Source organism: Ambystoma mexicanum, chromosome 10, assembly GCF_040938575.1.
Source record: "Ambystoma mexicanum isolate Mex_15411 chromosome 10, UKY_AmexF1_1, whole genome shotgun sequence".
Classification (NCBI taxonomy): domain Eukaryota; kingdom Metazoa; phylum Chordata; class Amphibia; order Caudata; family Ambystomatidae; genus Ambystoma; species Ambystoma mexicanum.
The window spans coordinates 1,255,412,143-1,255,427,660 of NC_090932.1; the positions used below are offsets into that span (position 1 = coordinate 1,255,412,143).

A 15,518-nucleotide genomic window follows, 5' to 3' on the forward strand; every position below is an offset into this window, starting at 1 on the left:
GTGTCTGATGCCAAACAGCACATGTAGCATTTCATGTGCTGCCACCGAGAGATGTGTTATGGCCGTCAGGAAGTTTTTCCAGTCACCTTACTCTATGGCCCCTTTTGCAAGCTGTAAGCAGGTATCGTTTGCCATCTCATCCACGATTTCTTGTACCTTGATTGCTCTTGGGTGGGCACATGCAAACGCGTGACAGACATGTTGATCGATTTCTTTTGTGATGGCGTGGCTGGCCTGGGGTGGCATGACAAATAGTCTGCTGGGTTTTTTGCCTTAGCTCGGTATGTCACCTATATGTCGAAAGATTGCAATAGTTACATCCACCGCTCTAGCCTGGCTGGGGGGTGCAGCAGGGCTGACCCCTTAAAGAGTGGTATATCAAACAAATAGAGACGTTGAGCCATTTAACGACGTATGGACCTGACTCTTTAAACAAAAAATGCTGGACAATCCTTTAACAAAAAGTCGATCACGTCTTCTTGTCACCTTTCTTAGTCCTCCCCAGGTCTCTATCTTTTAGTACTTTGAACAAATAGGTACTAAGTGTCAAAAAAACTTTGACAAAATTAAACCCGACTGCAGTGATGAATAATTTTATTACATTTACTTCACACAATGTATAAAACATGTAAAAATTGAAAAAAAAATTTTTCTAAAATCTTATACAAATCTAAAATACAATTACAAAATCATACAATGCGGTACAAAACCTGGTGCGTTTCAATTATGTAACCTCCTGCCTATACAGAACTAGATGGTGTATAGTGCTTCACAAAAACAATACCTTTCCTAAAGAAAGCACAATGGTCAGTAGCCCATAGGTTCCCTTTTAAATGCTGGATACCTTATGTTTACAGCTCTGTATATTGATACCCTTCCTAATGCTACTCAAGGGTTCCACCACAACTGAATTTTTAATGTTGTTTGCGTATTGTCATAAACTCACAATACTACTCAATTGCCCAACATGTTTCGTCCAACAATTCAGTTCTATATAGTGCTCAAGAACTTCATCAGGGGGACCATCTGTACCCTTTAGCTCTCTTAATGTCTATAAGGTTATTATATTACTTTTCAACATTTCACCATCCGTGACACTTAAAGAAATTTCCAAAATCAGAATATAATTTAAACACAATTCTTGACCTGGGGGAAAGAAAGTAGGGGAGAAATGACAAGAAACAACAGTCATTAGTATTTCAGTAGCTGTTGTATTTCTTAGTAGATATCTCAGTTTATCTAACTAAGGCTTACCGTGTCGTTCAAAAAGTATCGATTAGTCACGGTACCATAGGGGAGGGTCACTACTTGTATGTCGGACCACTCAAATCCTAGAGAGACACAAGCAAAAAAGCACTGTCTTGTAGTCAATGGTCTTCATGGAAAACTACTTGCAGTCATTTCTCCAGCATGTTGTACTAGCTATTCATAATGTCTTTTAACCAACATTACCATTCAAAAAAACCTTAGGTTTATTCTTCGTACTTGGACTGCAACTCAAAGTTGCTTACTGTATTAGTACCATTAGTTGTTGGAACCACCTCTACGTGGCTAATAGGTCACCATCTTCCACCTTATTTACCGAGTGTATCATACCTCCTGCGTGCCGATTAGTCTGATATTTAAAAAAATTTTTTAGATGTAAAAAAAGTTTTGTTTACCAGCTCGGGGCACGCTCACATACCTAATGCCCACGGGACTTCCGCTTCGCGTTGGTAGGCCTTACTGCGTACATTCGCAGCTCATTTATACTTCTAATATTGCCCCCACCTCAAGCCGCAATGCGTCCTTATTCACGGCAAAAATATTGCCGAGTTGATTGTCTGTTCTAAACAAATATAAAAAAACATATCTCTTTCTTAAAAATCGTCGCCCACATCATGGTGCGATTCCACCCTCAGATCACAAAAGAGCTTACCTCTTCCACAGGCTGCTAGGACCTCGTCTGTCACCTCTTTTCGCCATGTACTGCGCTACCGATATTCTAACATGGAAGATTATATCCGGGTGTCTGGCAACACGTACGTTCGATTCTGATCGCGTCACACGTAATGCGTCTGCTTTACCTGGATGGTCACATGATTAACTATGAACGCCTCGCTCTACTCGCTTAACGCTTTGTAGCCTGGGGGACACTGAATTGTGTCCGGGTTTTTAGTACCGTGGCCGTTATATTTGTGTCACATGATGCAAACGAAACGTCCGCACCTCACAGATGCCCACATGACCAACCATGCCCGAGTGGCTCCAAAAAGTCAACTCGTCTGCGACCGTGCAAAGGACACCAAGTCCACATCAAACCCTTTATCCTAGCAATGCGCGACACATCGCATCTCAGAGTGCTGCCCAGTCCTGCATGGATTATAATGTACCAGGTACGATTACTAATACCTACCACCTGTGTTGTTTTATTCTTACCCGTCACAATAATTATAGTTTTTAACAACACCTTACAGGTTACTTTATTGTGCCATAGTAAAATAAGTGTGCAGTGGACTACTATAGGAATAGTTTTTATAGCAGTCCAATATGACTCTACATTATCCCTGGTCTGTAAATAGCTCTACCCTGCAATTGGATCTTTCGGAATTACATTTTCCAGTCGCTGAATTCGTTGAGCCCATTTTTCGCTGAATCGTTCAAAAAAATTAACCATTGTTCTTTATATTGGAGTTTCTTTAAATCTGCTTCTGAGTTATTCGTTCTTTCCACTTGCCATAGTACTGTCCACTTCAATCCCTCTACATTGTGATCCATTGCCAAAAAATGGCTAACCATTGGAGCCAATATGTTCTTATTACGGATACAACTTCTGTGTTCTCCTATTCTTATGGTCACTCTTCGTTCAGTCATGCCTATATAAATTTTCTGGCATGGGCACCATATGGCATAAATCACATGCGTTGAATTACAATTTGTGAATTTGGTATGCTGCCACATTTTATGTAATTTCAAGTCAACTTTTTTTGTTCTCCGCGTGTACTTACAGTTGACACATTTTCCACATTGCGCATGTCCTACTAATGAGGGTAACCCCCATGCTTGTGTAACACTAATTTGATCCTTCGATTTTAGATAAACATCGTTCTTCGTGACCAATTCCTTTAAATTAGAGGCTCTCTTATAAGCACATAATGGCCTATTTAGCGGACTCTCACCGCCTGTAAGGATGTGCCAGTTTTTTTGACAATTTTAATAACTTCATTGCTTCTTTCATTAAATGTACTGACTAAAGAGTGGTACCAGGAGTTTGTGGTCCGTGTATACTTTGAGTTGGTGCCCTATTATGGAGACATGAAAATGTCTGCACTCCCATAAGATTGCAAGCGCTTCTTTCTCAACATGGGCATAGTTTTGTTCCATCTTGGTGAGCGCTCAGCTGGCTATTGAAATTAAGTATGTTGTTCATTCCTTATCTACTTGCATAAAGACAGCTCCCAAACCTACCGAGCTGGCGTCCACAAACAGTTCTGTGCTTTGGGAGGTGTCTAAAAATGCCAAGGTTGTTCCGGTCAGGAGGGAGTCTTTTATCCTTTGGAATGCCTCTTTCTGTTCGTTTGCCCTTTCCCAGGGGACACCCTTCCATGTCAGTCTCTCAAAGGCACTGCCACCATAGCCAGATGTGAGATGAACCAGCCACGGTACATAGCCATGCCTAGGAAGCTTCGTATTTCTGAGGCAGGGGTGGGGGCTACTGCTCCTTTGATGTCCGCCACCTTGGATGGATCTGGTGAAACTTCATTGGTGTTGAAGACATATCTGAAAACCGCCAACTCGCTCCTTCCAAACTCATATTTTTCCACGTAGAGCTTCAAACATGACTCTTCAAGCCTTTGGAGTACTGCTGCTAGGTGTTTGTAGTATCCTTTTGCTGACTTTACGTATAGCAGGATATCATTGCTGACATTTGTGGCTCCAGGCAGGTCTTGGAGTACTTTCCTTATCTCATTCTGGAACACCTGAGCGGCTGATGATATCCTGAAGTTTAACTGGCGGTGTCTTCTGAGCCCTAGGTGGGAGGAGAAAGTCATTATATAGCAAGCCTTCTTGGCCAGCTTGATCTGGTGATACCCTGATCATAAGTCCAGTTTGCTAAATATTTTTGCCACTGTTAGGTCGACAATGAGAGATCGCCGGGGTAATGTGCCTCTTCCGGCCTGTCGCCAAATTTGGCAGTCTCATGTTGATGCAGATTCTCACTGCATTCGGCTGTTTGGGTTTGGTCGTCACCACCATCGGGGATACCCATGCAGTGGGACCAGAGGTTTTCTCAATGATGTGGAGATCCTCCAGCTTCTTCAGCTCTGCTTCACCGCCTCTCTCATGTGGAACGGTGCTCGTCAGTGCCGCACTGCTCTGGGTTCTACTGTGGGGTCAATGTGCAGGATTACTGTGCAGTTCTTGGGGCACCCGAACCCTTGGAACAGCTCAAAGTGTTTGTTCAGTAATTCTTCGATCTCTGGGGTCTGATTGTTAAATGAAAAGTGTATGATTTTTAGCTGTTCAGCAGTTTTGCAGCTGAGTAACATCTCAATCCCTATGTCAACTACGTAGATACGGGTGTATGCTAGAATGGATTTGAATGCCTGCTTTACTGGTAATGGTTTCTTGCACCCATACGTGAAGAGCCGTACAGTCTTCGGTTGCAGTCAGGACCATGTGGTGAGTTTTTCGAACTTTGACTTTGGCATGACATTCACTGTTGCTCCTGTGTCTCTCACCATGTGTGTTGGTACCCCTTCTGCTAGAACCATGCATGTCAGCTGAGTTAGGCGGTTCGTTTTCTTCTTCCTTCCTGTAGGGTCTGTGGCGGAGATCATGTGCACTCTCTCGCTCTTTTTCCGACAATGTCCTGTAGGCCTTTATGTCTGTTGTTGTTGACTCCCACTGATCTATGGAAGACGACAGATGCCCCACCCCCACTGGGGTGCTGAAGCAATGGGGCTACTGATGACCGAAGTCAAGCTTGCTTTCCTGTTTGGCCTCTGGTTTGTGATATTCTCTTGTGGGCTGTCAGTTCCTCCAGAGTAAGATGCCCACATCATGGTTACACGCAGCATGGTAGGTGCGATTTTGCAGAATGGAGGCGAGGAGACGGACCGCTTCATGATGCATAGGTCATAACGTGGGTGTAAGGAGGAGTGAATAATGAAAGGCACAAGGCTGGAAATGGGATCAGTGGCCTGTGAGCAACATTCCAGCGGGTGTGGGTTTTGTCTTCTACCCCGGGACCTAGTGGGACGTCCGCTAGGCCCCACATCACATTGGCAATGAGCTAGTCCAATCTCACGCAGAGGTAAATGAAGGTAAATGAACACAGGTGCCTGAAATGAAGCCACAGGTGATCCCAATGCAGAGGGCCACCTAAGGCATACTCCTACCCCAAACACTGTTTCCAACACCATGCAGTCACTAGCCACTGTGAGATGGGACAGGCAGCTGCTCATGCTGCGCCTGGATGTAGAGAGGCAAGACACCCAGGCCAGGGCACAGGAAGTACAGGGAGGGTTTGGGGGTGGAGAGAAGGAGGAGGAGAGCCCAGACAAGGTGTGCACCGATCCCCAGGTCTAGACTTTACCCTGGACCCTCACTAACAGCCAGTTGGTCACCCTGTACTGCATGAACAGGGGGACCATACAACAGCTGCTCACCACAATACAGGACGACATAGGGAGCAGGATCAACATCCGGACAGCTGTGCCACCACTGCTGAAGCTAGTGTCTGTCCTACAATTCCTTCGAACTGATACCTTCCATCACTCTGTGGCCATGATGCACGGAATGGCACAGACCACATTCTGTGCAGTGTTGGGCTTGTATCCCTCCTGTGGCAAGTGCAACGCCACATCTCACTGCCTACCACCCCGGTGCAGGTCAATGCCATGAAGGCACAGTTCTATGCTGTTGCCCAAATGCCAAATGTGATTGCTGCCCTGGACTGCACCCCTCTTGCACTGGTGGCCCTCCAGGCCCATGAAGTAGTGTATCATAACGTCAAGCACTACCACTCCCTGAATGGGCAGGTGACCTGTAACCCCAACTGGTACATCACCCACTGCATTGCCCACTACACTGGTTCCACCCACGATCGCATAGTCCTACGGAACAGCACACGGCCAGGATACATGGAGTGACACAGAGGACAACAGACCTGGAGAGTGGGTGAGTAGAAAATACAGAACACATGCGCTGTGAAACAAATGCCATAATGGGGGTTGGGGGTATGCAAAGAAGTACACAAAGGATGGCATGACAAGTAAATGCATAATCTATACTTGACCACCTCCCGCACCAACACCACAGTACAGGGCAGGGAGCATGCACATGTCGTACTTACCTACATGGAGAAGTTGATGTACACATACAGTAGCAACTATAAACACCAATTTAACTACAGGTACCACAATGCAACATGCACTTACCAAAGCAATGTTGACAAATGGCCACATCGCCTCACACAACAACCCTGCCAGTAGCACAGCCATGCATGCATGTGCGCCGAGCCCACAATGGCAACCCAGTGGCCCCAGATGCTCAGGGAGGGCCCATGGGAAATCCACCATGCCACATGACAGGCACCATGTCAGCTGCACACGTCACCAACATACACCTCACATAACATATGTTGCAAGGGAACAGTGTGCATGTGAAGCAGAAACAATGCATGACACGTGTGACACAGCATGCACAGACATAGAATCGACACATGACATGAAAAGAAGGCCTATTTGCAATCACAAGTTGTCCATTGCCCTGATATTGTGTAAGCCCACCCCACACCGTACACCGTGACTAATGCCTGTGCCTCCCCCATGCAGGTGACTCTAGATACCCACAGATGCCCTGATTAATGACCCCTTTGCGTGATGCACAAACACTGTGGGATAAAGCCTATAACCACTGTAGAGGAGGCCTCTACCAGAAGTCCCTCCCCTATTCTGCCTATATGTTGGAAGCCGGAAATTGGGAAATGCTCAACACCGATAATGATACCTATACCGCAAAAGATCTTCAAAGCAAGGTATCCCTTATAGCAGTGATGATAGTCCAGAAGAGATCAAAAGAAAGGAGGAGATCTTTAGGATCATGCAGAATAAAAAGGAGAAAAGTGATCAATCGAATATGACAACAAACATAGAATGAGAGATTAAGAGATGGAAAGGAGAAAAGGAAAAAGGTGACGAGGTAACGCTCTTACAGAAAGAATGGATGGGAGGACAGATACCATTCAAGCTCGATGGGAAAAGTATCAAGGAAGTCAAGCAAGGGGAAGATCAAGACGAACAGGATAGAAAAGACAGAGAATGAGAAAAGAGATTGAAAGAGAATGAGCATAAGAGAAAGAGCAGACAGAGGCGAGAACAGATTTATCAGGAAGAACAACAAAGGAAGGAAGAAATGGCAGTATTGCAAAGAAAGTATGACAACAGGCAGAGAACAATCGAAGAACGAGATAGGCAAGAAAGGAAAAGATAAGAGGAAGAAGCGCAGAAATTAAGGGATAAAAGGATACAGGGATGAAGGGAAGAGCGTAGAGCGAATGAAAGATGAGAGGATTAAAGACAAGAAGAGGAAAGAGTTAGATGGGACGCGAGAAAGCAAAGATAATTGAACAAAGAAGTGGAATAAAATAGGAGACAGCAGGAATGCAATATTGGTTCCATTAACTCCTTCTGAATGCCATCAAGTCCAGTAATATCATGGGCTGATATAGAGGAGTTCCTTCCGTCAAAGGAGGCAGTGCCAGGGCCATCTAGGGTAGCCCCAGAAGAGAATTTTGACACAGGGAGCATTGGATTGATAAGGCCTATCAAGACTGAAGAGAAGGTAGCAAATTGGGAAGCCAAGGAAAGGGAAAACAATCCCTGGTCTTCAAATCACGAAGCGAAGAAAGAGACCCATTTAGTCTCGAGCATAGAGCTTTGTCTTTAGACAGGCTGACTTTAGATAAGGGTGAAGGGGATGAGAGCCATACCAGTTGGGGGCTAGATATGTCAGATGAAGAGAGAGAAACAGTTATGACTTTAACATACAATGGCCCTCATTACGACCCTGGCGGAAAGTGACTGACCGGACCGCCACAGCGTAAATAGCGTTTCCGCCATTGCACGATGGAGCAAAGTGCGGCCCATTCCGACCCATCGGGCACGAGCACCACGCCATGGCGGAAGTGCAAAGTCCGCGATGGCGCAAATGACCCCAAAACGGCCCACACCGCCGCCGTACGGCGCCCTAGGTGCAATACCGCCACCCATCATAGCGGACACCGCAGTGAGCGCCAACCGGAAAGTACGGTGACCGTAAATATACGGAAACGGAAGTAAAAACATGGGCCCGGAACGGGAAACAACACCCCGTACACCTATAAAACCACAAAATACACACAACCACTAAAAACACCACCCTGAGACACATCCCAACCCGTCATCCACCCTAGTGAAACCAAGAAAAATGGGAAAAGTAGCGAAGAAAGCGTGCGACCGCAAGCGGCAGGTCCACTTCTCCCGTGAGGAACTCACCGTGCTTACAGAGACCCTCCAGGAGAATGCCGCCGCCGTCTTCTCCACGCAAATGACCAGGACGGCACTTGCGAACAAGAAGGCCATATGGGCCCTGGTGGCACAGCGGGTAAGTGCGGTGGGGACCGCACCCCGCAACCCACAGCAATGCAGGAAGCGGTGGGACGACCTGCGGATACGCGTCCGTAGCATACTTTCTGCCAACCGCAACATTGCCACAGCCACCGGGGGAGGATCGGAATCACCCATCAAGTTGACCCCCTGGGAAGAAATCTGTGCCTCCACCATTGGAATGGAGAGCATAGAGGGAGTCGGAGGGATGGAGAAAGGAGTGCAGACATCCGGAGAATCAGGTAGGTGGCCCAAATAAAACCATGCCAAATCCACAATGTCCAATCATGTGACTCACATGTGTCCACATAGCGCAACAGCAACACATGGCCAGGAGAACGTCCACACACATTGGCCTGATAGCGCACTTTAAAACTCACAATAAATACATAAATAAGTAAAAACCCCAAAAACACCCACTACACGTGCAGCAGGCACACCCTAACTGCAGGCTGCCAAACAACTGCACCCTCACTCCACACACAAATGAAAGCACCTCCAAGGCCCCGACCCAAATCACCCTCAGGTACCACCCCAATGCATGTGATACATTGCCATTCCAATTCCCACAGACCCATTAATAACGCTCGCCCTCCTTTACTCCACCACAGGGTCCGATCCAAACAACGAGCTCCAGGACATCCCTACCAGCACACCTGCAAAGAGGGCCAAGACCGACGGCCAAAGACCCTCCACCTCAGCTGCACGCATCAAGACACGGCAGCAGCACATATCAAGTGGCAGCACACAGGAGGGAACATCAACAGGCACCCCAGCAGCCAGCATGCCCACAACAGCACCACCACAGGTCCCCCCAATGGATGCCACAGAAGGTACTGCCTCTGGTGGCAGCAGCACCATAGGTGACACCCCATTAATGGCAGCATGCTCCGACACAGAAGACGGGGATGCCGAAGTCAGATCCATCCATGACCTGTCCCAATCCCCCTGTCTGTTCCATCCCGTACACCATGAGGATACCACGCAGGGGCACCCACAAGACGACGACTGGCCATCCCCCACAAGCCCTGTGGCAGGGCAACATGAGGCGAACAGCCCCTCTGTGACACCACCGCAAATGGCCATGGCCCAGAAGAGGCAACAGTCCCTCGACCAGTTAATCGTGCAACAGCAGCAACTGGCCACGCTCCTCAAGGACCATGCCGATGGATGTGGGGGCACTAAGGCAGACATAGAAACATCAACTGAGACACTTAGGGCACAAATGGAGAGTAGCACCGAGAGCCTGAGAGTCCAAATGGAGAGTAGCACCGAGAGCCTGAGAGTCCAAATGGAGAGTAGCACCGAGAGCCTGAGAGTCCAAATGGAGAGAAGCACCGAGAGCCTGAGGGGGGAACTGCATGCGACGTCCAAAGACGTATGTGCCGAACTTGCCGCAGTGCGCCGTGTGCTCACTGAGCTCTCACAAACCCTTAGGGACATGCATGGACGTGAGCAGGCAGAGACATCATCCGTTGCAAGTTCCGTCCAGGGCAGCCCCCAACGTAGATCTGGGAGGAACCTGCGCTCCACAGGCAGGGGTGCCCCTGATACCCGCAGAGGGGGCTTGCAATAGCGACTGCCCACTGACAATGAGCATCTTTGGACACTGGTGTTCGGGGGGGAGGTAGGAGGGTGGAGGGGGTGTGTTGGGCTCACTTGGGTGGCGGGTCGATAGGGTGTTCAACATGATATCACATATGCCATAAACAATGCACGATCAAACAATGAGATGTGTGGACAATGATCTTTGTGTACTAGGCCATCATAGGCGTACAGTCCATATTGTGCATGTACCAGACACACACAGTGCCACGAGTCCCGTGTCCATGTATCAGCCACCAGGCGTGAGTGCTAGAAGCATGCATCTATGAGATGCTGACGAATTTCACGGCCCTCCTGTGCCTCGCAGACTCCTTGAGGTGCTGCCACATCCCCACCCTCATCATGACCATCTTCAGGTGCTTGCAGTTCTGCGTCAGGGGGCATGGGCACATTTCTACGTACGCACATGTTGTGGAGCATGACACATGCCATCACCATCTTTGCAACCTTCTCATGGCGGTACAGGAGTGCCCCGCCAGACCTGCTGAGGCACCGGAAACGGGTCTTCAGTAGGCCGAATGCCTGTTCAATGACTACACGGGTACGTGAGTGGGCATGGTTGTAGTCCTCCTCATGCTGGTCCCGTGGGTTCCGGACTGGTGTGAGGAGCCATCTCTTCAGTGGATATCCGGCATCACCTGTATGTGGACGATAAACGAATTATGTGGAATGCCATTGCTACGTACGCACCCCCCCCCTCCTGCCAGGTCATTGCCGCATCACATACCCCACATCATCATGCATGAAATGAGACTCACCGAGTAGCCATGATCTGTTCCCTGCGTGTCGCTCCATGTAGCGTGGTATTGTAGAGTTCCTCAAGACCATAGAATCATGGGTTGATCCAGGGAATCGGGCACAACAATGTGTAATGATCCTGTTGGAGTCACACACCATTTGTACATTCAGTGAATGAAATTGTTTTCGGTTGCGGTACTGGGCCTCCATGGCATGTGGGACGACCAATTCCACATGGGTGCAGTCGATGGCACCAATGCAACCCGGTATGCCGCCAAGTGCATGGAATCCCACTTTTGTGTTGGTTATTTCCTGCTCCGAGCGTGGTAGAGAGATGTAGTCGTCTGCGTGCTGCAGAAGGGCATCGAGCACTTGCAATAGTGTCCGTGAGAACAGTGGCTGAGAAATGCCATGCAACTGTCCGACTGTGTGCTGGTAGGTGCCTGTGGCCAGGAAGTGGAGTACAGACACCACCTTCAGTAGGGGTGGGATGGCGGTTGGGCTATCTATCATGCTGACAAGGTCAGCCTGTGTCATGTCCACAATGGCGGCTATGGTGTCCCGGTCCAAACGGTAGAGGGTGTGGATCTGCTCATCAGTGAGGTTGAACGGATGTGCTCGGAGGCGTGGGATTGCGGGCTGCCTGCGTGGTGGTAGTGGCTGTGCTGGCAGCCCTTGCTGGCCCTGCCTTGCCCTCCTCCTCCTCCTGCGTCTCCTCCGTGCGGCCGGTTGTAGTTGGTGTTCGTCTTCTTCTTGGAGTTGGAGTACTTGCAGTGCTATCAGGTCCCCCAGGGCCAACATCGCGAGTCCTGCCGGTAGCATTTCGGAGTGGGTGTGGTTGTGGGAGGAGACTGGGTGTGCAATTTATGTGTTTTCAGGCTGTATGGCCTCCACCTGTGGTGATTCATTCCACCTGTGCAAGCTGCTCTCCCCTTTGGGCGAGCACGTCCCGCACACAACGCTGCAATTCGAGGAATGGCATCTTGCTATTACAATCATGTATTAGTACCCGATGGCCGTGTAACATTGGTTGATATGTTCATTCGGCTATGGTCCCATTGTTTCACATGCATTCTTTGCAGTCGCGAACAGACTTGTGAAGGGTCAGTGGAACGTAGTACTCGAGTAACGGTGGACCCTCATGCATCACTGTACCGAGGTTCACCGACGGGCGGGGCCTCCCATTTGTGAGTGAAGGCAGTTGCCATTTTCACACACAGCTGCACTAGATGGATTAATTTGTGATTTCAAGCGGCCACAGATGCCTTTTCGACGTGATGTTGCAAATGAGGAATTCGAAGGGCGGCGCTTTCGGTCTTCAGCTAGCGGCGAGGAGATGCCCACAGGTCTGACTGCAAATATAACGTTCTATTGTTCAGTGTCCTTGGGACAGGGGCCATGGCGAGGATGCAATGATTGATATGAATAGTTTGGGATGCGCAATAGCGAAGTGGATGATGAGGCCGGACGTTCCCAAATACATGTTACTTCACAACACTGGAATTACGGGCTGGGGCACAGTGGATTTTGCAGGCTGCATAACGCACAGACTCAATGGAATTCTCACATGTTATGTGAGTATGGAAACAGGCGTTATCATTACGGGATGAGGGAATGATGAATGGATGCATGGACAGATGATTTGATACGGTGTTTGCCATGTACAGGGCTTCTTGGAATCTGTCCGCCTCCCCTGCGCTATGTGATGCAGGGCTGCCATAGTGGGACCATCGTCTATCTGGCCTTGTTGAGCCCTCCCTGTCTCGACGCGCCTTCAGACACTTGTGTCCATGCACGTTACCAATCCCATCTGATGGATTCTGTTTTCACAGACGCATGCACAGGTACACTCGTTTGTGATGGTGTTTTCACCTCGATATGGATAGTTATGAGTCGCAAGTGGTTTTGGGGTGGTGATGATCCTTTGGAGTGGGCTAGCATGCATATGGCTGTGGATCTAGTGTGATCATTGAAGTGAGTTGTTCGAATGTAGTTCTGATGGCCATTCTATTCTTTTTCTTTTCTTTTGGTTGACAGGTATCTCCTCCCCTTTTGCCACTGCCATCTGTATGCCACTCCTGCAGATGGGTTTTACTCCCGACACCTGCTGCTTCGTGTTAATCAGTGGAGCAGCATTACGATCTTATGGGACGATCGCCAATGGGCCACATGCCCTTACGCAGTACTAGTGGCTCGGAGCAACATTTCGGCCTTTCAGCTGGACTAGTGCCTCCCTATTGGGACGGCCCTGCGGTTCTAGGCGCTTCCATGTTGCCTTTTCGTACGAGAATGTAGCCCCTGTGTACCATGAAGGAACAGGGCGTCACACAAGAAGTAGCTGGTCATTTATTGCGGATGCAGCCCACAATGGTGAAATGTGTTTTGGAGTTCATGGCCTAATGGCTGTATGGGCTTGGTGAATTTGTTGTGCATTAAATTTCTATTCTGATATGGGCCGTGTGGCGTTCTTCTTTGCAAGTGATGTGGCATATTCCTATTTGGGGAGCGATGTATTGTGAGGAGATCTGCATTGGGTTCCAGCTTCGGAGTATAGTTGCGTGGTACTGTGCTGGGCGCGTTTGCCTACGAAGCCCAGTGAGGTCAGGGGTGAGGGCTGCCAATATGACTGTTTGAATGATGTCATGCTCAGGGGCGGGGGATTAGGTTTTGTGTAACAGATGCCGGTCAGCCAGGTGGATTGGTGGAATGATGTGATTATCGGAATATTGCTGGTCACAGGTGCCTGTGTTTGCGTGCGTTTCTTGGTGGGAGACTGAGGTCATGTCCATTGGTATAGCTTCTGTATTCGTGCCATCTGTGCCCTGCAGCTCCCATTGGCCCCTCTTGTGATTCTTTTGTTCGTTGGCATGCATGGGTGACTTGTACATTTCACTGGTTGCATTGTGACTTCGTTGCACCTACGGGGAGTTGTACTATGTGGCCAGGGAGCGGTGTACAGGCACTCAGTGGGGCCGTTTACGGTTGATTCGCGATGCCGTACTTCTCACCATGGCGGAATGGTACTTTCCGCCGTGCTTGATGGCGTTAAGTACATGTCCGCTAGGGTCGGAATTCGCGTACCCTTGCGCCATGGTGCTAATTACGGTTTGGCATGGCGCGCGCGCGCGTACTTGGTGCAGTTAGCGTTGGCGTTCACTACGGTGTCGCTAATGGCATTGTACTTTACGGTGACGGGTCATAATCGCACCGAGCGCTATTCGATGGCGGTATTGCATTTCCGCCATCGTTTTTCGATTTCCGCCAGGGTCGTAATGAGGGCCAATGTCATGAATGAGTGGTTCACTGAACCCTTACCTGCCGGTTAGGAGCTGTTGGATAGCGGAGACCCTTCCCTATTGCACCTCTCGCTCTGAAAACAAATAACTGGGGCAGAGGTAAAACAGGGGAAACCCTCCAGGTGAAGAAAACCCAAGATGGTAGTGCAATGGTTTCCTGCAGGGACTAGGAAGGATGGTAGTAGCAGACTGTATCAGACACAGGGCTGCATAGGTTGGCAATGGGTTTGCCAACTAGAAAAATATAGAGGAGGAGGAAATGAGAGTGTTGGATATGAACTGCAATCTTATCATAGGCAGGAATTATACATGGTTAGCAAGTCAAATCTGGAAAGGAAGAAATGCTTACCAGCAATAATGTGGCTCACTCTTTAACAACAGAAGCAAGAGGCTTTTGTGAATGATGCACGCAGTGGTTAGAAATGCTGCACGTGTTGTGAGGGTAGCTGGATTGAGGTACGAGTTGCGTAGAAAGTATAAGCAACTGCAATTTTAGACAGAAGTGGAAGTGATGCATGTGTTGCTTTATGGAAGAGCTGTACATATTGCTTTATGGAAGTGCTGCACGTGTTGCGAGGGTTGTGGGATGAGACCCGATAAGCCTTTGAAGTCTTGAAGTCTTCTGTGTTAGACTGGGAAGCTAGCTGATCAATAGGAACTGCCGGCGAAAAACAAAGGATACCCGCTAGGCGGCAGAGAATGAAGAGAACTTTGTCACTTAATCCCAATCAGGGGATATTATAACAGCTCGCGCGGATGAAAGTTTACACAGCGTGGAGATGAAATGCAATGCGGTTTCTTGGTAATGGGACGCGGGATTGGAAATACGGGTGCTATGTTGATTACAGGGCGCCCGTTGCTCAGTAAGGTTTTTAAGTAGACGGGAAGTGGTAGGTGAGAAAAGGAAGAAGGTAGAAGGGAAGGAGGAGTAGGAAGAAAGTAAATAACGAAATTCCACTTACTCAGATAGTTTACAGGAGGCAATGCACAGAGTCAGGTTTGTAGCAATGCAACAGTTATAAAGGATTAGAGGGTGGAGTCGTGGCAGCCATTACTGAAAACAACTAGACCGTCAAAGGAGAAAACAATGTACAGACCAATTGACGGCCCTGATGGAAAGGGGAAAATTTTCTACTTCCGTATTTTCCACCTATTCCATAATGAATAGCCAAGTGTGACAGTATGCCCACCTTGTGGGGAGGAGGACCGGGTTTCCAAGGGCGTGATCGATGGAAATGCTGAATGCATG

General features: G+C 48.5%; 1 long non-coding RNA gene across 1 annotated transcript; it reads right to left on the bottom strand.

The window, feature by feature from the left end:
* Window positions 1-334: 334 nt before the first annotated feature.
* On the bottom strand, window positions 335-15,293 carry LOC138493310 (uncharacterized). Its single transcript, XR_011276369.1, has 3 exons — window positions 15,232-15,293; window positions 1,255-1,331; window positions 335-1,146 (listed from the first exon to the last, which is right to left on the bottom strand). It is a non-coding gene; the product is annotated as an uncharacterized lncRNA (long non-coding RNA).
* Between the last annotated feature and the right edge of the window lie 225 nt (window positions 15,294-15,518).